This window comes from Brienomyrus brachyistius, chromosome 13 (genome assembly GCF_023856365.1).
Source record: "Brienomyrus brachyistius isolate T26 chromosome 13, BBRACH_0.4, whole genome shotgun sequence".
NCBI classification, from domain to species: Eukaryota; Metazoa; Chordata; class Actinopteri; order Osteoglossiformes; family Mormyridae; genus Brienomyrus; species Brienomyrus brachyistius.
Window position 1 is genome coordinate 3256792 of NC_064545.1, and position 21807 is coordinate 3278598.

Genomic DNA, 21807 nt, shown 5'->3' on the forward strand with positions numbered 1-21807 from the left:
TAAGGAACTCCGGGCGAATCTCATCCACCCCCGGGGCCCGGCCACCGAGGAGCTTTTTGACCACCTCAGTGACCTCCGCCCCAAAAATAGGCGAGTCCACCCCCAAGTCCTCACACTCTGCTTCCATATCGGAAAGCGTGTCGGTGGGATTGAGGAGGTCTTCGAAGTATTCCTTCCACCGACCCAAGACGTCCCGAGTTGAGGTCAGCAGCGCACCATTCCCACCATAAATCGTGTTGATGCTACAACGCTTTCCTACCTGGAGCCGCAGGATGGTGGACCAGAATCTCCTCGAAGCCGTCCGGAAGTCGTTCTCCATGGCCTCGCCAAACTCCTCCCACGCCCGAGTTTTTGCCTCAGCAACCGCCAAAGCCGCATCCCGCTTGGCCTGCCGGTAGCTGTCAGCTGCATCTGGACTCCCACAGGCCAAAAAGGCCTGATAGGACTCCTTCTTCAGCTTGACGGCATCCCTTACCACTGCTGTCCACCAGCGGGTTCGGGGATTGCCGCCGCGACAGGCACCGACCACCTTACGGCCGCAGCTCCGGTCAGCCGCCTCCACAATAGAGGCACGGAACATGGCCCATTCGGACTCAATGTCCCCCGCCTCCCCCGGGATATGGGAGAAGTTCTTCCGGAGGTAGAAATTGAAACTCTCCCTGACAGGGGGTTCTGCCAGACGTTCCCAGCAAACCCTCACTATACGCTTGGGCCTGCCAGTCCTGGCTGGCTTCCTCCCCCACCAGCGGAGCCAACCCACCACCAGGTAGTGATCAGGTGACAGCTCCGCCCCTCTCTTCGCCCGAGTGTCCAAGACATGTGGCCGCAAGTCCGATGACACGACTACAAAGTCAATCATCGAACTGCGGCCTAGGGTGTCCTGGTGCCAAGTGCACATATGGACACCCTTATGCCTGAACATGGTGTTCATTATGGACAATCCGTGACGAGCACAGAAGTCCAACAACAAGAAACCGCTCGGGTTCAGATCGGGGGGGCCGTTCCTCCCAATCACGCCCCTCCAGGTCTCACTGTCATTGCCCACGTGAGCATTGAAGTCCCCCAGCAGAACAAGAGAGTCCCCAGGAGGAGCGCTCTCCAACACCCCTTCCAAGGACTCCAAAAAGGGTGGGTATTCTGAACTGCCGCTTGGTGCATAAGTGCAAACAACAGTCAGAACCCGTCCCCCCACCCGAAGGCGAAGGGAGGCTACCCTCTCGTCTACTGCGGTAAACCCCAATGTACAGGCACCCAGCTTGGGGGCAATAAGTATGCCCACGCCCGCCCCGGCGCCTCTCCCCGCGGGCAACTCCAGAGTGGAAAAGGGTCCAACCCCCCTCGAGGACACTGGTTCCAGAGCCCAAGCCGTGCGTTGAGGTGAGCCCGACTATATCTAGTCGGAATTTCACAACCTCGCGCACCAGTTCAGGCTCCTTCCCCATCAGAGAGGTGATATTCCATGTCCCTAGAGCTAGCTTCTGTAGCCGAGGATCGGACCGCCAAGGTCCCCGCCTTTGGCTGCCGCCCAGATCGCATTGCACCCGACCCCTATGGCCCCTCCCATGGGTGGTGAGCCCATTGGAAGGGGGACCCACTTGCCTTGTTTGGGCTGTGCCAACAAGGATCCCAAGACTTTCTGTGAACACTGTATGTCCTGCCAAGGATTCAAGTAAGCATAAGTACAGCTATGCAGGCTGAAATTCCAGTGAAGGCCCAGGTACAAGTGTAAGCAGTATTGGAGTAAGAGATAAATTGTGTGTTAAGTTGTATGAGTTCCCATAAGCAGAAATCTCACACTCCATATGATCCAGTCCTGTCCACATGACCATATTCTGCTGGGGTGTTTTATACGTTGGCTGTAATTTGTAATTTACAGGAAGTGTAAATCCTTCAGTAATCAGGATTCTGAGAATATATTACATATGACGTTAGGTGCTGAATTATACTGTAGAAGCTGCTAACATGTGATACATACCAGAGAAAACATTTTATTCAACTGGCATTACTGCAGTATAAGATACCATTTACTTTTCGCAGGGTAGAAAGGTACCAGCCATTGCACCTCTCCCTAGTGTCTTACCTGAAAGCTAAGGTCAGAAGAAGTCATTTCTAATCTCTGCTGTGTGTGTGGAAGGCATGTATACTGCTTATTATGAAAAGAAGACCTTGGGAATCTGGCCTCAGAGACAAGTACCTGCAAGACAATAATTGCTGTCAGGACTGTAGGCGAGTGGGAAAATGACAAACCAAAATGGCAAATTGATTTTTTTTCTTCCTGAAGCTTGCTTCGCATTGAAAATGAAAGGGGAAAAGGTCTTAAAATTTGACTGAAGCAGCGCCATTTTCCTGTAAAAAGTTTAATTTATAATACACAGATTATATTGTCGCAAACAGTGTTTCGAAACATCTGATCGTGGAAATGTAAGACCAACAGCTGCCAGCATTAGGAAGAATGTCATTTAAACAGTGAAATGTTTAACTTTAGTTTCTGTCATAGTAGACACCATTTCTACAGTTGGTTACAAACTATTATACTGATGTCTATCTGCTGGTAACAGTGTTAGGCTGATGTCTACCTGCAGGTCACTAGTTTATTGTTTGCACCCTGCTTCATAGTAACACTCCAGCAGTAAAAGTCCAGTCACCCTCTGATCTGATATCTCAATTACTCTTAAATGTTTCTTGATTGTTTTGCATACAACTGCAGAGAACAGGAACGATTCAAGAAGGATATGAAAGTCATGCCTATCATCTAGTTAATATTACATAGTAATTAAAAAAAATATATGTCTTTTAAATATTTTATAATTGCATTTAATTAATAGATATATATTACCATTTAGCAGAGGTGGGTAGTTCAGGTACAGAAAGTAAAAGTCCAGACCGAGGTTTTGTTTCAACCATCCAGCTGAGAACTCTGTGACTGTGACTCTTTATTTTCAAGAGGTTGGTTGAAACAAAATCTCGGTCTGGGTTTGTACTTTCTGGACCTGAACTGTCCACCCTTGTTGTTTAGTGACCATGTCTATGCAGGTAAGGCATAATTTTGAAAGAATAATATATTGATAATAAACTAGCTACATGATAGCTTAAGAAATATAAATGTGAAATTAAAATGCTCCCTGTTCCTTTGTTTAACCTCCTTGTCACAAAGTTCTGTTCTTCCTCCAAAATGATATAAATTTCAAAATTTGTAGGTTTACGAGTATTAAATGTGTGAAATTTAGGTTTGTGCTTTGGTTATTCAAGTCAAAAATGCCAATGCAACTCTGTAACAACCATTTTACATAGAATTACTAGTGTATATTATGAATCACTGTCTTGTTGCATGACCCAGCTGTGCTTCTGCTCAACATTCTCTTGAAGGATTTTTTTGGTACAGATCAATATTTTTTTTGTTTCTTTAGTGATGTCAAGTTGTTTAGGTAATGTGGTACCATACTGTAGCATCCACTAAGTGATATCTTGCCCAGTACTCAGGCAGAGATATAATTCTGGTAATTTTGAATATAGTCTTTGGTTTTTATAAGGCATCACAGTTTTATTTTTTCTTATTTGTCTACACAACATTACCCTTGATCATTGAGTTTTTGGAAGTCTTTTTTGGCGCAACTTTGGCTGGAACTTTGGGGGGTTGAGGTCTCCACCCATTACGGGAGAAATATGATTATTCGGGGGGTGTATGTCATGCCCGGCTCGTCCGATCCTCGTGTGTGCCGCTCCCCCTGATTATCCACGTGTGCTTCCCCGATCTTGTCCAGCTGTGTCTGATTATTTTCACCCAGTCTTGTCTATTTCAGTCCACGTCTTGCCCTGCTTTTTATCTGTCATTGATGTTAGTTAGCGTCAGTTGATGTTTCCTCACTGTTTCCCTAACTTTTCTCGTAATAAATCCCCAGTTTTCCCTGATTTTCACCTTCTTGCCTGCTTCCTGCCCGCTTGCCTGCCCGTCCGCTCGCCGCGCACTCTGACAGTGTATTACCTGGTTTTGATTTATTGATAGTAGGTCAAATGGAAGCCCCTAGGGGAAAAAAAATGAAAATTCAGAAGTTAGTTATTTCAGTGAAGCCAATTTCCATTTTTCTGCAAGTGTATACAGTCAGTCACTCTAGGCCAAAGTCTGGAACTGTGATTAATTTTATCAGATGTAGGAATGAAAAAGGAACCTGAGTGTTCTTATCAGCAACTTCCAATACAATGCAAAGATAAAACCGAACAAAACATCATCACATAGGGCAGCACGCCAGCGCAGTGGTTAGCACTGGTGCCTCACACCTGCAAAGCTGATGCAAAGCATCAAAGTTTTCTACGTATTGCGTAGTTTGGTTGTGGTCCGACTGTTGTGAGCAAACTTTTTGTGAATTATATTACTCATATCCTTAGCCCGACCTCCACATATCATATGTGTTTATAAAGTGTGTTTTAATAAGTTTACATGTTTTTAAAGTGTGTGGGAGGGGTATTTTAAGGCATAAACTATTATAAAAATGTTTATTTATATGGTCTTTTTATAACGCGGATTTTCACCTATATCTCCGGGTTTTGTTCATGAGTGAGGGAAGGATGGAGTGGGAGATCAACAGGCGGATCGGTGTGGCATCGGTCTGTCATGATGAAGAAAGAGCTGAGCCAAAAGGCAAAGCTCTCGATCGACCAGTCGATCTACGTTCCGACCCTCACCTATGGTCATGAGCTGTGGGTAGTGACCGAAAGAACGAGGTCGCGAATACAAGCAATTGAAATTGGTTTCTTCCGCTGGGTGGCTGGGCTCTCCCTTAGAGATAGAGTGAGAAGCTTGGTCATTCGGGAGGGACTCAGAGTAGAGCAGCTGCTCCTCCGCATTGAGAGGAGCCAGATGAGGTGGCTCGGGCATCTGAATAGGATGCCTCCGGGACGCCTCCCTGGGGAGGTGTTCCAGGCATGTCCCACTGGGAGAAGGCCCTGGGGAAGACCCAGGACACGCTGCAGTGACTATGTCTCCCGGCTGGCCTGGGAACACCTCGGGATTTCCCCAGAGGAGCTGGACGAAATGGCCGCGGAGAGGGAAGTTTGGGTTTCCCTGCTTAGACTGCTGCCCCCACGACCCGACCCCAAAAAGCGGTAGATGATAAATGGATGGATGGATTTTCACCTATCACTTCTAAAGCATGTGGGAGGAGTATTTTAAGGCTTAAATTATATATAAAAATGTTTATTTATATGGTCTTTCAATAACGCGGATTTTCAGCTATCGCTGATGGGTCTGGAACGTGACTGTTATGTCCCTCCGTCCAGCCCTCTCATGTGCCACGACCACCGCGTTACCCTCGTGTGTATTCCCAACGTACCAGCTGTCTTGCGTTTATTCTGATGTCATGTCCTGTATTTAAGTCTGTGTTTAAGTCTTACCACAGGTCTGTCATTAACATTTGTTCCGTGCTGCTCCTCGCTTTAATAAACCCCGTTTTTGTGATCCTCGTCTCCTGAATCTGCTTACCCGCTCATGCAGCAGACGTAACAGTAACTTCCGCTAGGTGGGGTATCACTGTAGGGAAATGAAATGCATACAGACAAACTTACACCTGTGTATGTGAGAATATCATAAGGGCACTTGTTCAGTAACTTTATGATGCTTCTGCTAGCCATGTAGTCCGCTATTGTTTAATTTAATGAACTTTGGTACATTTAGCACCATACAAAATGTAGCAACTAGCACTTTGCAAATGCTTCAGCTATAAATCATCCACTGTCCTGCCATTTAGTGAGTTTATGCTTTCAGTATTTCTTGTAAGGCAAAGGGCCAGTATGCAAATGAGTGCTATTTTGCCTTGAAGTTTTGTATTGACTTTGTACTTTCTCTTTTCTTGTTTTTTTAACATGCTTGCTAGTGGAACTGAGTTGTGCATAAATACAATAGCTAGCAGTGGTTTCAGCAATAGCCTGCTGCACATTAAAATTGTGCTCTGTTGTTGTTTAGCCAGAAATATCAATTCCAGTCTTTACCATATGTTTTGGGAGTGGATATTTGCAGTAAATTGGACCAATTGAAGAGTTACATTTTGCAAACAATCTGTCACGCCCAGAGGGGCAGGGAGAATACAGTAGCAGAGCTTGCTCTGACCTAGCCTGTTTGTGTTCCTGTCTCCTTGCCTACCCCAATCCTGCCTACTCCTGTCCTGACCCAGCCTGTTCCTGTTCCTGTCTCTGCCTCCCTGCCTACCTCGGTCCCGCCTGCTCTTGCTCTACCTGCCCTGACCCAGCCTGTTCCTGTAATACATTAGGCAACCTACCGTTATCTTCAAAAGTCTTATTCTAGGTATGTAACAATATTATTAAATGCTAACTCTTCAGGTAAATTTGCAATAAGAATCAAAACTCTAAAAAAACACTAAAGATGTGGATTTATAGTAGAACACGTTCCTATTTGCAGCATTTAGTTTAGAGAGTGAAGCTATTAAAGGTGTTGTTATTTGTGTGCCTGCAGGTAGGTGTGGGGCCACACGTTAAAGAACACAAATAATCAAAGTCAATAATTAGCTGGCCCAGGGTAATGGGACTTCTCACTTGGCTCACTATAGCAATGAAGCATTCAGATCAATCATATACCCACAAGGAACAACACTAATAATCTGGTTCTGGCATCAAATCCTACATTTTCTCTCTTCTAATTGCACAACCAATAATTTACATAATGAGGAAAAATTAGGACAAGACATAAAATTTCTAAAAGTTCATATAATTTGTATATTTTCATAAATATGAAATGTGTCTGCATATTAAATATTTTAAAGGTTAATTATTTTTTAAACTTTAAAAGTTAAGAGAGATTCTTATTCATAACTATTCATATATGTGACTACATATGTTTACTTATGTAGATATTATTATTCTACTCTGTATACAGCAATACTAGCAATACCTCTTCGAGAATGTTTTTAGTGATATATATTTAGTACTGTCAGCTAGATCCTCTTCATATTTTGCCTACAAACATGGTTCCATTCCATGCTGAAAAGCGTACACTTTCACTGCTGTAGTGGCTCTTCATTATGGTGACATCATTATTGTTTATGCCACTTTTTGTCACCCGGTGCCTTTTTCTTTGCTGCTGCAGACAGCAAGCTGCTATATAAAGTCTAACTCAGTAAGTTAGTGAGCTTCCCTGTTTAACACCTTCAGAGGAAGTCGGATACAAAACTATTGAGGCAAGCTACTTCATAGCACTAAAAGAAATGCCACAATCTTCCTACCAACAATTTATATTAATTGTGACTGACTTGGTAGCCAGAGGGTTTTTACCCATCTTTCATTTCTTCTGATTGCACTGGAAACTACTACATATCCAGTAACTAAAACCATTGTAAAGGGGAAAAATATACTTTATAAATCATTAGGTAAACAACCATTCTTGTGGGAAATCTTCCACAAGGTGAATCTTCCACAAGTAGAATTGCAATAAATAAAATATTACATTTATCTCCACAGCTTATTTAGTAAATTGGTCTGTACAAATGAAGGTGAGAGGATCAATGTTTCTCAACTGAAAGATTCTTTTTGTCTATATGCTTTTCCTTCCTTTCTTATGTTACCAAAATCAAAGAAAAACACATTGTTATTGGAATTCAGCATGGCCAAGTGTGACAGGTGAAAATTGAGTTTACTGTGTGTAGCTCGAGAGGGCCACTGTATTTAGCTGGTCTAATTTACTTTGGTCATTATTGACTTTGCTGTACAATCAATAGACCACAAAGGAGTAACTGCCCCCTTCAGGAGGGGGGGAGGGGGCAGCTCTGAAGAGAGAATGGGAAAGAGAGCAATAGTAAGCGTTTAGATGGGGAATGGGGGCGGTGGAAGTCAAGCAATACCAGGAAGAAGAGGGGGAATAAATCATGAATCTCAGGGTTAGAGAAGAATAAAAAGAAGAAGAAACTATTGTAGTTACACAAGACATCATTTCATGTACATGTCCTTTAATAGATTTGCATAAAATATGACTTTTATCCCTTAGTTTTCAAGCTTCCTTGAAAAGGACAGCATTAAATGATCGACTGACATAAAACTGGCTTAAGTAAATTCAGACTTGCTCAAAAAATAGACGGGAGTTTATGGAAGTGCATACACACTTTATCTTTTCATTTATTTGATATGTGTTTTTTAGCGTGTATTGCTAGTATTTTTTGGTTTATGTATTTTTTTTGTATAAGCTGTCTTAAATGGTATGGGAAGATATATCTTTATGCACAATGTGACTTATGTAAGTGTTTGTGGAATGCATTACTTGCACCAGTTGAGAACTAGACATCCTATGCACCGATTAATATAAGAAGGTAAGTTAGGTAACACTACTATAACCAGAAGTGAGCTGACTAACCTACTTAAAATAATTATATAATATGAATGGCATACATTAAGTATTGAAGTGTGACTACTCAATCATGACATATCAAACACTTGAGACAAATACAATTTGACAGATTTACAGAGGCAATACACTGCCATCTTGTGGGAATGAGATGTCTGAGAACATGATCTGTACTACAACATCATGTGTTATACATCTCTAATACACTAAATGAGGACACTAGATTTAATCTCTATATGCAATAGCTGTAGTAAAATTAACTGCTTACCTGACTATTACAACTGCAATATTACTGTAGTAACAGTATCTTCCAGATATACAGTAGTAACAGTAAATTCCAGATAAATGTGCTGTTTAAAACTCTGGTTTTAACAAGCAGAATGAATCATTTGTAAATGACTCAAGGCTGATGTGTTTCAGAGAAGGAAAGACCTAATGTAATTTTAAAACTTTAACTTTTAACTGGATAAGCATCGCAAAACTTTTCATTGTTCAAGGACAGATGGCAAAACATGCAACTGTTAGTGCCTCAATTTCCAAGAGATCTCTGGCTTCAGTGCTACTTGCAAGAAGCAGATAAAAAAGAGGGGGGAAAAAAACAATAAAAACATTCATGTTCAGTCAGTGTTCTCAGTACCCTGGTCAATGGAACTGTCCTTTAGAAGAGGCTATTTGTAGAACATCAATGAGTTGAATTCATACCTCCCACAATGCATCATGAGATAGAACAATCTTCCAGATCTATGGTGAATGATAGAAGACTGTAAACGTAACAGCCACCAAGCTATAGAAGCTCTGTTCTAACAAACCACTTAACAAAGCCTTTCTGTTTGTATAAAGGGGCATTATATTAAAGATTGAACCACTGCCTGGAATTCCATTTTTATGGTAATCCACCATTAAACACAGGTACTGTATACTTTAGCAGGGGTGCTATTTTCTACCACCAACTTTTTCAGCATGGCCACCCACTGTTTACTAATTTGCATTATGTGTGATATATGCAGTCTTATTATACTATTTAAGAGTGCTGTAGTGGCTTTGTGGGTAAAATGTTTCATCACAATTCCAGGTGTGAAGTTAGCTGACTGGCATCTCTTTATTGTCTGTCGTGAGCATATGCATGTATGTGATAGCCTGACTTCCCATGCAGGATGGACTCCCTCCCTTGTGCCCTGTGACTCTGGCCAGGATAAGTGGTTAGAAAGTGGATGGATGTGCAAAAAGGAACCAACACTAAAGTGGTATGTAATATGGCAACCTGATTGACTATAAACTGGCATTGTGTGTTTTCTCTTCTATTTTTTTATGTTAAAATAACAATTGTAATGCCTGTTAATAGAGATAACCCTGGTCTTGTGCCAATGAGAGCAGAGGGTGGTGGCTATCAATATGGAAGTATTGTGCAGAGCTGGCTTACGGGAGATAGAGGGATCCATAAAGGACAGACAAATTAATGGTCTCTCAGTGGGTTACCGCCACCCCCTGCTATGCTCCCGTGCAGAATGTCTGGCTTCTTTCCTAATGTGAGCTGTATTCCTGGGACCCTGTCAAGTTGTGTTTTAATTCTCACCCAAATAAACAGGCAGTGGGGAGATGATTTCTGCCTCCTGCTGAAAGTTGCTATTTATTCTTCTTTTTTTCTAAAACTGCATACTACGAGATGCTTTATGTCTCAAATGAATTGCAGGGTTATCCAATCAGATGCATATTCATTCATCACCCTCCAATCAGACACATATTCAACACCCAATCATAGACTTATTCATAGCTGTCCCCACTCCCTTTATGACATAATTATTCAAATAATCAAAATTGTGTCCATGTTATACAATGAATTCGATCACCTTTAAAATTTTATGATAGTACTTAATAAATTTATTCTATCCGTCCATATTCTGTAATTTTTTGCCCAATGCAGGATTATAGTGCGTTTATTCATTTAATTTCATTTTTTCACCATGTGTGTACTGGATTTTTTTTCTGATTTATTAAAAGCCACTACCACTAAAGATAAGAATGATGAATGAAAAACATTTGGTTAGAACTTGGTAATCATAGTTATGTATTTTAACACTCGGCCAAAGTCCTGAAAACCCCTTGTTGTAACACATCTTATTCATTAATGAAATTTTAAATGTTAATTGCTGGCTTAATAGTCACAAGTTGATATTCAGAGGAGTGATCATATTATGCACATCAATGCCACCATAAAAGACATTGTGTGTTGATCTATCCCAGGATCAAAACTATACTTATATAATTATATAATTATACTTTAATTTTTAACTAACGTTAAAAAGCAATAATTCAGCTGCTTTGAAATGGCTTGTCTTGACAAATCTAAAACTTGACCTATATAACACATTGGACTCAGCATAAATGAAACCAAAATCATTCCTTCAAAAAGGACATCCCTTTCACTCATTAAAAGGGAAATAATTTATTTCTGTTTTAAACCATAGATATGCTATAGATACATGAGGTCTGGGGTGGTCTACATTAAATGAAAGCAAACATATAGCTTAACCAAACAGAAAACCGCCAATCTTCAATGTCATTCGACCTCTAACAAGACCATCAATGAGACACATCTAGACTTATCTGCCTGTGGAATAGTTACAGAACCAGCTTCTCTCTTTCCAGAGAATAGTGAGTTTTTAAACAAATGTCTGAGATGCAGCACTCAATTAAAGATTAATTTTGATCAAATTAAAGGAATCACCAGCAAACTGTGGTCTCAGAGTTTCCAAACTGCCACCTTCTTGATTCCTTGTGTTCTCAGAAACACAAGTGTTTTGAAGTGAAATATATATCACATTTGCTAAATATTAGAAAAGATTATTTAAATCAGTTCTAACTGTCCCCACTTGTGACAGCTGCAGTTTTTTAAGATCTTTGTGGAACATCAGCTCTAATGAAGAATTATTCATAAGCATGATTTATTTACTCTCAAGTTATTAGAAGTGTCGGCATTGCTCATTTTATATGTTATGGCATCATGCCAAACTTGAAACCAATTCAGTGGAATGTATAACTCAGTTACTTAGATATCAGCTACTTAATAGCATTTCTAGAGATGTCTGTGATTTGATCCTTTGTGCTGCAGAGTTGATTTGCAGACACTGTTTCAGTAAAACACTGTCACAAATAATTTTACTCCTCTATCTCAGTGACTCATTCAATCTCAGCAGTGTTATAGAGGCAGTACCTCAACAAGCTTCAGGCAGTTAGCTCAGCTAGCTAGTGACAGAGTGTAAATAATGTATATGCTAAAATAAAATAATATGTATGGAAGAGATGGACGGCAGGCGGTTTAATGTCCTTTCATGTCCCAGGAGAGGTTCTGCTGAAGTATATTTGAGAAAGTACTTCTGGGAATACATGCATTTGTACAAATGGGCAAAGCATGAGCAAAACAACTACATATTGGAGATCACAGTACATTCTTCTTGGGAACCCGGAGGGCACCTGTGCATTATTTGTAAGTTAAGTGTGAATCGTTACTTTACTCATACACTGACACAAAACCACTGAATACTGTGATTGCACAATTTATTTTGTATGCATTTACAGTTTGGGTCTTTGTACCTTTTATGGAGCGACATCCTGCCCAGAGTGTATGCTGTTTCATTTATATGAAACTCACTATACTACCAGTATATGCAGTAACACCAAAATGGTGAAACAGCATTTTAATAATCATTAAAGTAAAATTTATCTTTTCATATCCTACAGGGGGGCGGCATGGTGGTGCAGTGGTTAGCACTGTTGCCTCACGCCTCTGGGACCCGGGTTTGAGTCTCCGCCTGGGTCACATGTGTGCGGAGTTTGCATGTTCTCCCCATTTCGTCGTGGGGTTTTCTCCGGGTACTCCAGTTTCCCCCCACAGTCCAAAAACATACTGAGGCTAATTGGAGTTGCTAAATTGCCCATAGGAGTGCATGCGTGAGTGAATGGTATGTGAGTTTGCCCTGCGATGGGCTGGCCCCCCATCCTGGGTTGTTCCCTGCAATGTAAATGGTTAAATTTAAGGAAATGTTTCCCCCTGGTGGAGGCTGTTGTGACAGCAATATAGTCATTATTCCTGTATTTTTTGGATTAAATAATTGATATTAACAACAACAGTAACAAGAGCAACAATTAATAATAAGTAATTTTGTCTAGAAACATTGTTTTGGTTCCTTTTCGTATACCAGCCACCTATTGCCCATTGCTAGGAGCATGAAGTAAACTGAAAGACTGAATCATTTGGGTGAAAACTTATATCACAGAAGGATTCACCACACATCTAAAGGCAACCACCACCACCACCTGAGCCTACCCTGCAGTATTATTGCAGAAATCTCTTATCTCATTTCAATCAGTCATATCCTCCAACCTTCATACCTGAACAAGGTGGGGAGGGGGATTTCCTCTAGGGTCACAGGACACAAGGCAGGGGCACACTTTGAAAGGCTGTCAATCTATTGCAGGGCATATAAACACAAACAGTCATACACTAAAGGCAATTCAGAGCCACTAAGTAATCTAAATTCATGTCTTTGCACTGCAGAAGAACGATGGAATATGTACCTGTTACACTTCCGTCTAGGAGATAGGGCATAGCAGAAAGAAATAGGGAAAGGGAAAAACAGGACAACCAGGAGCCAAGGAAAGGAAACACGGGACACAAAGGGAGTCTTTTGAAATAGTTTTTAAAATATTTTTTCACAGACGCAATCACAAACACTAGGTGCAACAGACTTCGGGAGTGACAGCGGTCAAAACAATAAACAAAACACATCTACCGAACGAAACCCCAATCTGAGCTACTCCTAAGTGAACAAAAAACGAAAATAAACAACACTACTAATACCGATCTCCTTAACCAAAATGAACAATACACAACTTGAACAAAAATGGCAGTCACTCCTTACGCACCGATATACCAGAATACACACACAGCAAACACACGAACCGAGACGTCAGTATCCGTAGGGGCAAACAATAGGGTAGTCGATACACAGGCGGGGAGATCAAAACCAGGAGAGCAAACAACCAAGGCAACAATATCAGAAAGGCGAAGCGAAAGTCAGAATCAAAGAAACAAAAACTATCATACACAGTATGGCACATCAAGCAAGCAAAATCACAAAGAGACAGCAATAAGCAAAAAACTACCAAAGACATGAGCCATGGGGCTTTCTGTGCAGAGGACCGGAAACAGGAAACGGTTCTGCAGATGGGAGGCGTAGCCAGGTCTGGCGCGGAGCCGATGGAGCGGCTGACGAATGGCCGAAGGGCAGGAATCCGAAGAACTGGCAGGCATCCTTCCGAACTTGCGGCACGTATCTGTTTTGTCTTGCTGATTCTGAAGTATTACGGCAGGATAGCGGTGCACGACCATAATTGAATGACACGGAGGATATCTTGTACTACAGGTATGTAGAACTACTCCGACTGACTCTCAGTGAGTGTGCATAAACAGATCACGTGTACATCAACCAATCAACATAAAGCTTCTAGCAAACATGTACACAACATTTGAATATTCAATTTTGTGTCTAAGAAATTATGCAATATATTCTGCACGAATATTACATCCTCCTTGTTTTTGAAATATATATATTTTTACATTTGTATAACTGAAGGGTCACACGCATAACAATAACAGCAATACCACTATGATGGAACATGTAACCCTGTGAGAGATGGTATTGAGATTACTTATATGTATAAGTTTGTTTTTTTTTTTTTTGTAAATTTGGGTTTTATATATATATATATATAAAAATATCAAAGAATAAATGGTTATTTAGGATGAATTTGCATCTGCTTACAGTATCTTCCTCAAATAACAAAACTATAGAAGAATATTGCATATTGGTGTGGTGGTGATCCCACAGCTTGGGGATGGAATCCGAAATAATTGTCTAAGGTTGAACCAAAAACTGATTTTTGCAGTTCCATAACTTTGAAGTGCTTCCCCTGAGCTTAATTTTAATGACAGGAAAGCAATTTTCAGCTCTCTAGCATGCTTAGAAATGAAGATATGGTCTCCTGATTCGCGAGTGCAAAAAAGGGGCGTGGCACCCAAATTTGAAAGGGCCATAACTTTGGACTGCATCAGAATTTTTCAATAAAACTTGGGGATTTTTCAGTGTTCTCTATAAGGATCAAAATACCAAGTTTTCATCAAAATCAGGAATGATGCCCATGGAGCCCCTGGTTGATTTGGCATGGACTGACCCAAAAGAGAACAGCGGGAAAGGAGGAGAAGATGAAGAGTGTGTACGCAGCGGGCAGTTTCCAGCAACTGAAAAAGGAAAAAGGGATGGACCAGCTTATCTGAGAGCCTACTCGTAGGAGCTGCCTCGAAGGAGATAATCCGGACAGAGCCCCAAGATACCGGAAAAGCTTGGGGTTCCTCCGGCACCGAACAAGTGCCAACTCACTGCGTCAAAGCAACGAAACAGGCCTGCAACAATTTTTTCTTTTTTCCCTTTCTGTCTTATTCCATGGACACAGGGCGGCATGTTTATTTTGGTGTTTTGAAAATACCCAGTTATTTGTAATTATTGGGGTTGGGACGTGTGTGTGTGTGTGTGTGTGTGTGTGCGTGTATATATATATATATCTGTTTTATTAAAGCATCAGGGTTTTTGCATTCGGTCGATTTTTGTGTTTTCTTCAAGTTTTGGATGGTAAGGAAAATGAAAGAAACGGCAAGCCAGTGTGGGACATACCCAGGGCACCTTTCTATAATTGCAGTGTCTGGGGAAAGGGTGCTACAAATATCTGCAACCTTGGTTCCAAATTACCCACAGGCCATGAACAGAAGAATGTATATCAACACAATACAATCAACATGCCCTTTTTTTTTTACATATATGCAGCATGTTAAGGGCAGCGATCCACCTGCACCCTTTTACAGCATTTACAAGTCCAAAATTGTTCTTGGCTTGACTTCACGTCCAAACCTTGTCCGGTATGGGACAGTAGAAGTGGCTGTCTCACTAGCTGAAAAGGAGGCTGGTTGTGTGATGCGGTGTTGGGCCTTCTGCCTGTTGTGGTCAAAACTCTCTTAAGCAGTACGTGCTTCCTTAGTGTGAAGAAGGTGTCGTCGGTCTCACCTATACACCTGTCTTCCATCAGTCACACGTATGTGATATGACCTTTCAGTATCAGCTCGCCTGATGACTACAGCTGGTTTCCAATAGCCGTGCTCTTGGAATTGGATGCATTGTCCATTGCGCAGTGATGGCATTTGTTTAGCGGATCTGTCATAATACATTTTATGATGATTTTGTTGGTGAACTCTTTTGGAACGAAACACTCTATTGTTAATCACTTTGGGCTGAAGCTGCTGATGACTTCTGGGTATGGTTGAGTGTAAGTGACGACTCATTAGAAGGTGTGCTAGTGATCTGAAGACATCAACTGGGGTGTTACGATACTCAAGAAGATGATTTTCTCACCCTTAAACAAGATGTCATTCATTTGAGTGAGCTCATCACAATGGTTCCAGAATTCAGCTATGCTTTGTGGACATGATCTCCTTACTGCAGGCCATCCTTCCTTGATTGTTTTCTTTAACAGCATGAACTGCAAGTCATTTTCAGTCTCTGAAATGGATGTTCTCTAATTTGCCATTACAGACGGGTAGGCTGCTGTACACTGTGTGTACCTGCATGTCCATTCCTTTTCGTAGGCTGTCATCCTGGTCAGTCAGTGACTTTCTCGAGAAGGTTTCGGCAACAGGGACGTCTTTGCCTGGCTTGTGGATGATGGTGAAATCATACCTCTGAAGTTGTCGGATCATCCTTTGTAGTCTTTGAGGTGTTGCTGCAAGTGATTTTTTTCATGATGGACTCCAATAGTTTGTGGTCACTTTCCACAATAACATGACGACCATAGACATAGTGGAGGAAGCGCTTACATCCGAATAAAATGGCATACAGCTCTTTTTCTATCTGGGTGTAATTATTTTCGCTGGCAGATAGCGATTTCGAGGCATATCCAATTGGCTTGCCTTCTTGGAGTATAACTGCACCTAAACCGCGCTTAGAGGCGTCAGCTTGTAGCCTAAGCTCTTTGGTCGGATCAAAGTACAGTCGAACCCACTTATCTCAACCTTAGTTAACTCACCAACCCTATTAAGTCAACGTTTTTGAATTTGAACCGCCAAATTCTCTCTTTGTCTTAGCATTTACTCATGGGTTATGTCGATTCTTTTATGTCTCCGAACCCTAATGTCTTGAGCACAAAAGAGGGCCAAAATCGCCACTTAACATCGGTTATCTCGATCCCTGTGACTAATCGCTGGCTTTTGAAAATGTATCACAAGTGCTAAACAGCCGCATTAGCTCGTATTCAAATCGCATTCGCATGGTAATTTGCTGAACAACGCAGCAGTGAAATACGATCCATCATAAATCCCCATCAAAACCATAAAGGGGGGGGGGGGGGGATGCGGCCAGGTGTGAATGGCTCACGCTTATGTTTATGCTAGCTTTGGACTAACTAATAATATGATCGTTCACTCACTCTTGTTGATCTTATCTGATAACACACTGTAGCTATGCTGTTTATTTTTTTCCTTCTAAAAATTTCTGGAGGTGTTAAGAGAAAACTGGACAATCAGTGTCAGAGCAAAATGACTCATGAATTTAATTTTGACATTGGTTAGCGTTTTATAAAAATGAACTACACCCTGCTGGTTTTTTGTAATTTTGTGAGCGATCTTTGTGTTTGCAATGTTGGAGAATATAATGAAAGGTTTGTATCGAGAATCGACGGTGGTTTTTATTGTATACTGGTAAATCTCTGCTATTAGTTGGTGCACATATGCCTTTTGTTGTTAGCCAACATGTATGTACATTTTTATAGCATGCCGATCACATCATCAAAGAAATTGCGGCAACACTGTTGTGTAAAAAACACCAAAAACCCGTGCATGTACATTTTCATTTATTAACGCACATCATGTACATAGCATGTGCTTGAAATTTCTTTAATATATTGCCGCCATATTTGTTTTTGGTTATCTCGATCATTGGTTAACTCGACGCTTTTTGGCAAACCCCTAGACTGGTGACATAACCGGGTTCAACTGTATGTTAAAACTGGACCTGGTTCTTGTGTGATAAGCTCTTTCACATCTTTGAATGGTTTGTCATGCTGTGCATCCCAGGTAAATTCGTTCTACTCTTTTAACAGGTGACGCAGGGGTGCATTAATGCTTGGGCAAATTAATGCCCTGGGGCAAATTTCAACGAATAATTTACCATACCAAGGAACTCACCTTTGTCCTTGGGAGGTCCCATATCTCTTACAGCTGCAATTTTATTTGGGTCAGGGTTTATTCCATCCTCAGATCTGTTGTCGGATTTTATCTGCGTCTTGTCTTGATTTTCCAAGGTGCTGTTTTACCTAATGCCAGCTTGTTGCATAAAAAGCCTGCTCATACCAGTTACTGTTGCTACTAGACATAGTTTGAAGCTGCGTTTGCGCCATTTTGTGAGCTCTAGCAGTGTCTATTGATTTATCCAGTGTTAAATCTGAACCTATGCTTAACAGTTTCTCTCTCACTCTGGATGAATAAATTCCAAATACGACGTGATCCTCTAGCATTTCCTCACTGTTAGCATAATTATGTTTAACAAGAGTCTTAAATCTGGCACAAACTGTTCAAATGGCTTGCTAGGTCCCTGAACCTTTTCATTGAATTTGTAACGCGGAAATATAACATTGGATTTTGGCACGACGTATGCTTCAAAGCGATCATACTGCGATTTTAGTACCTTTCTTTCATCCTCCGTAAACTGTAGATGTCTCAGCCTTTGTCTCCAACCCTTTTTGAATTTGAATAATCAATTTTGTGTCTAACAAATTATGCAATATATTCTGCACGAATTTTACAGTATCATCCTTCCGAACTTACGGCACGAAACAGTAGAAAAAGCTCACATGCAGTTATAGACATAGTTCTGGTAAAGCTATAAGCTTCTTGTCTTTGTATATGTATATATCTTAAAAAGTACTTGTTGTACAAGTGGTACATATTTTTGAAATCCATATTTTTTGTGTATTGCCCTCTTGTGGTCAGCACAACCAATAACACAATAAATGTTTTTTTTTTAATGAAAATCCATTCACAGTTGCAGGGCACGTTGTAGGGCACATAATTTGAATCACTTAGTTTAATGATACAGATTCACCTAGCCACTCATAGCCCTAGAAGTGTGAGATCACAGGGCCAATGTGCTTTGTGTTTCTTGGGAATGAGTAGAGTCTCACTGGGACTTACACTTACATTTTTGCTTTCAACTAGGCAAAAGTGCAGCTAAGTTGAGCTTCTGAGGAATGCTCAGGTACAAGTGTAAGAAATACTAAACAGCAGCTACATGACCCCTAATAAAGCAAGAACTCAGTAAGACCATACAAGGATCTGTCATGCAACACACTTGATAGATGGAGGACTGAAGATAGATATTGTTTATATATTTATTTCTGCACTTCTTTCTGTAGTAAATTTTAGATAGGTTAAATAATAGTATACATATGTAGGAATTATTGGCTCAGGTAAATTTTAATATCGCCTCCAATATGTTTTGAAATTAATTAACTTTTAATTAATTATTATTTAATGCTGATTATTAACCAATTGTTATGCCGAATGGTCGGCTCCTCCAAACTCAATTGTGAATCCCCGTGAGTCTGTTAATGTGAGACTTAAATGGGATTCATTAATAACCAGTATCGCTTAATAACCTGGGGTAGTAGACTCGTCCAGCGAGCTGCATCACCAGGTAATGTAAACGATCGGTAGCGAAGCTCCCCTCACGGCCGATGAGAGAGAGTCTCGCAATATTTCAGGCGAGTTCGAGGTTTCAGAGCATAGTAGCCAGATCGCACAGAGGCAGGGACTATTGTGAGCACTCAATGACGGAGGCTGAAGTTGTATAAAAGACATGCAATTATTCCTACAACTAACATAAGACAGACATTACACCTAACAAACAATAAACATGAAATAACGGAATAGACACAAACAATGTAATCATGAAAATGCAATGACCAGATTTAAAATGAGTAACCTATAAAGGGAAAAACCGTTCTGCAAAGCAAGCAGTTTGTGGAGACACGACCCTAAAGGAATATAGCAGGTGAATAGGACAGTTTAGGTTGTTAGAAATGAAAGGAAGTTGGTTTACCTGGCTGCAGGAAAAAAAGGGGGGGGGTCTTGGCAGTTGCTTGCAGTGGCTGATGAGCTGATGGGTGATGGCACTCAGGGAGGCGCGGTGTTTGCAGCGGTTGTTGGCGTGGAGCCCCTCGGATTCGCTCTCCTGGTGAAGCCTGGGCTTGGTTGCAGTTCTCTGTCCAACTGGGCCTTCACTGGCAGGCTTCAAGAGGGCTTCTTGTGGGCTTCTCTTCTCCTGGGCTGATGGTCTTTTGTTTCTTCCTCCCTTCTGTTTCTCCTCTCCTGGCTTTGTTCTGAGGTGCCAGGTTTTATAGTGTAAATAGGAGTTTTATAGTGAATAGGAGTGACCAGGAATTCGACTCCTGGACCAATGACTGACCATACATTTGGCGGGCTTTCAGAAGGGGGTCTGTATCAGTCATTTCGAGATTTATGAGCAGACTGATTTCCCTTGTATTGATGATTTTCGCTAGGCTGGTGTAACTTTTGATGGTAACCACTGACCAGATTTGGAAAGTAGAGTGATTTTCCATCGGTAAATTATTTATTATTATTATTATTATTTATTTAAAAAATTATAATTTTATATTGAGGAGAGTGCTTATCAGTGTGTATTATTTTAATAAGTTATTATTTATTTATTATTATTTTAAAAATTATAATTTTTTATATTGAGGAGAGTGTGTGGTTTTTGTAGGGTGCCGCCGGGGCGTTTTTGGTTTTGGAAGTTTTGCTTTTTCATATATAACCGTCTGCGCACAAGTACAAATATGGGTTAAAAGAGAAACGCAGCGATGAACATAAAAAACCATCCGCAGATATTTTTGTATTACGTCGAGTGGGGTTTTCCTCTTATGGTAAAGAGGCACAAGTATCATCATCCCCTTACCATGCGTACCACGCCCCCACCAGCAGGCCGTGGAGAATATAGGGAGCTTTGCGCTGTAGGGCCAACACTAATTTTTAAAAAAAATACAGACATGTCCGGTGTCATGCCCGGCTCGTCGGCTCCTCGTGTGTGCCACGCCCCCTGATTACCCACGTGTGCTTCCCTGATCGTCTCCAGCTTTGTCCATTTACTTTGCTTGGTCCTGTCTTATTTAAGTCCTGGTCTTACCTGTTTGCCTTGTCTGTCATTGATGTTAGTTCGCGTCAGATGTTACCTGCTGTCCGTTCCCTCGATTCCCTTATTAAAACCCCAGTTTGCCCCGTAATTCGCCTGTCTGCCTGCTTCCTGTCTGCTCGCCTGCCTGTTCGCCTTACCGGCTTCCAGCGTTGCGTGACAGAATGACAGACCCCAAAAAGAAAGGCACCCGGAGAAGGAAGAGAGGACCGGAGGAGACGATCCGCCTGGGAGCCTGTTCGCTCTCCCGGCTATGGATCGCTTCGGAGGACGAGGAGGAAGAGCCCTTCCTCTACCCTTACCAGGAGCCGGAGCCGACTCTTTCACCGCCCGTTTTCCTGGACATCGCACCACCTCTCGCCACCGCTGGGCGCCGGAGAAGGAGGAGGAGACCGGCGATCGCCTGTCCCGAGGAGCTCCCTCCGTTAATGCCCACGAACACACAGCTCTCTCCCCCTGCAGCAACCACCCCGGAGGCGCTACCCGCGCCTCACCTAGGGAAGCCAGCGAACTGCGCCTCCCAGTTCTTTGCCCTCCAGGGGTTGTTCTGGAGGATCTTGGAGGAACTGGTCCCTCCAGTAAGTCGGGAGGTAACGGAGCTTACGGCTCCAGAGGAGCTTTGCGGCGTTTACTCCCGCTTCCGACCCAGAGGAGCTGGAGAGTATGGCAGAGGATGTGAGGCAGCTCCTACAGCTCCAGAGGGCTGCAGTCCCCGCTCCCGTGCAGCCGCCATTGCCGGCGGACCCCGCTCCCGTGCAGCCGCCATTGCCGGCGGACCCCGCTCCCGTGCAGCCGCCATTGCCTGCGGACCCCGCTCCCGTGCGGCCGCCTCTGCCCGCGGATCCCTATCCCGTGCGGCCGCCGCTGCCTGCGCAGCCCCCTTCGCCTGCTGCAGCTCCCGGGCAGGCGCCCCCACTGCAGAAACCTGCAGCTCCCGGGCAGGCTCCCCCACTGCAGCAACCTGCAGCTCCCGGGCCGGCGCCCCCACTGCAGGCACCTGCAGCTCCCGGGCAGGCGCCCCCCCAGACTTCAGCTCCAGTTCCTGACCGCGCTCCAAGTCCTGACCGCGCTCCAAGTCCTGACCGCGCTCCAGGTCCTGACCGCGCTCCAGGTCCTGACCGCACTCCAGCAGCTCCCGGGCTGGCGCCCCTTCTGCTG

The 21807-nt window shown here is 42.5% G+C and overlaps 1 long non-coding RNA gene across 2 annotated transcripts; it reads right to left on the reverse strand.

The window, feature by feature from the left end:
* Nucleotides 1–3995: 3995 nt before the first annotated feature.
* Nucleotides 3996–13548, reverse strand: LOC125705829 (uncharacterized). 2 transcript variants are annotated; one of them, XR_007381696.1, is made up of 4 exons: nucleotides 13505–13548; nucleotides 12731–12807; nucleotides 5477–5524; nucleotides 3996–4021 (listed from the first exon to the last, which is right to left on the reverse strand). It is a non-coding gene; the product is annotated as an uncharacterized LOC125705829 (long non-coding RNA). The 2 variants fall into 2 exon arrangements; XR_007381695.1 differs by having other exon boundaries at nucleotides 12917–13535.
* Nucleotides 13549–21807: the final 8259 nt, after the last annotated feature.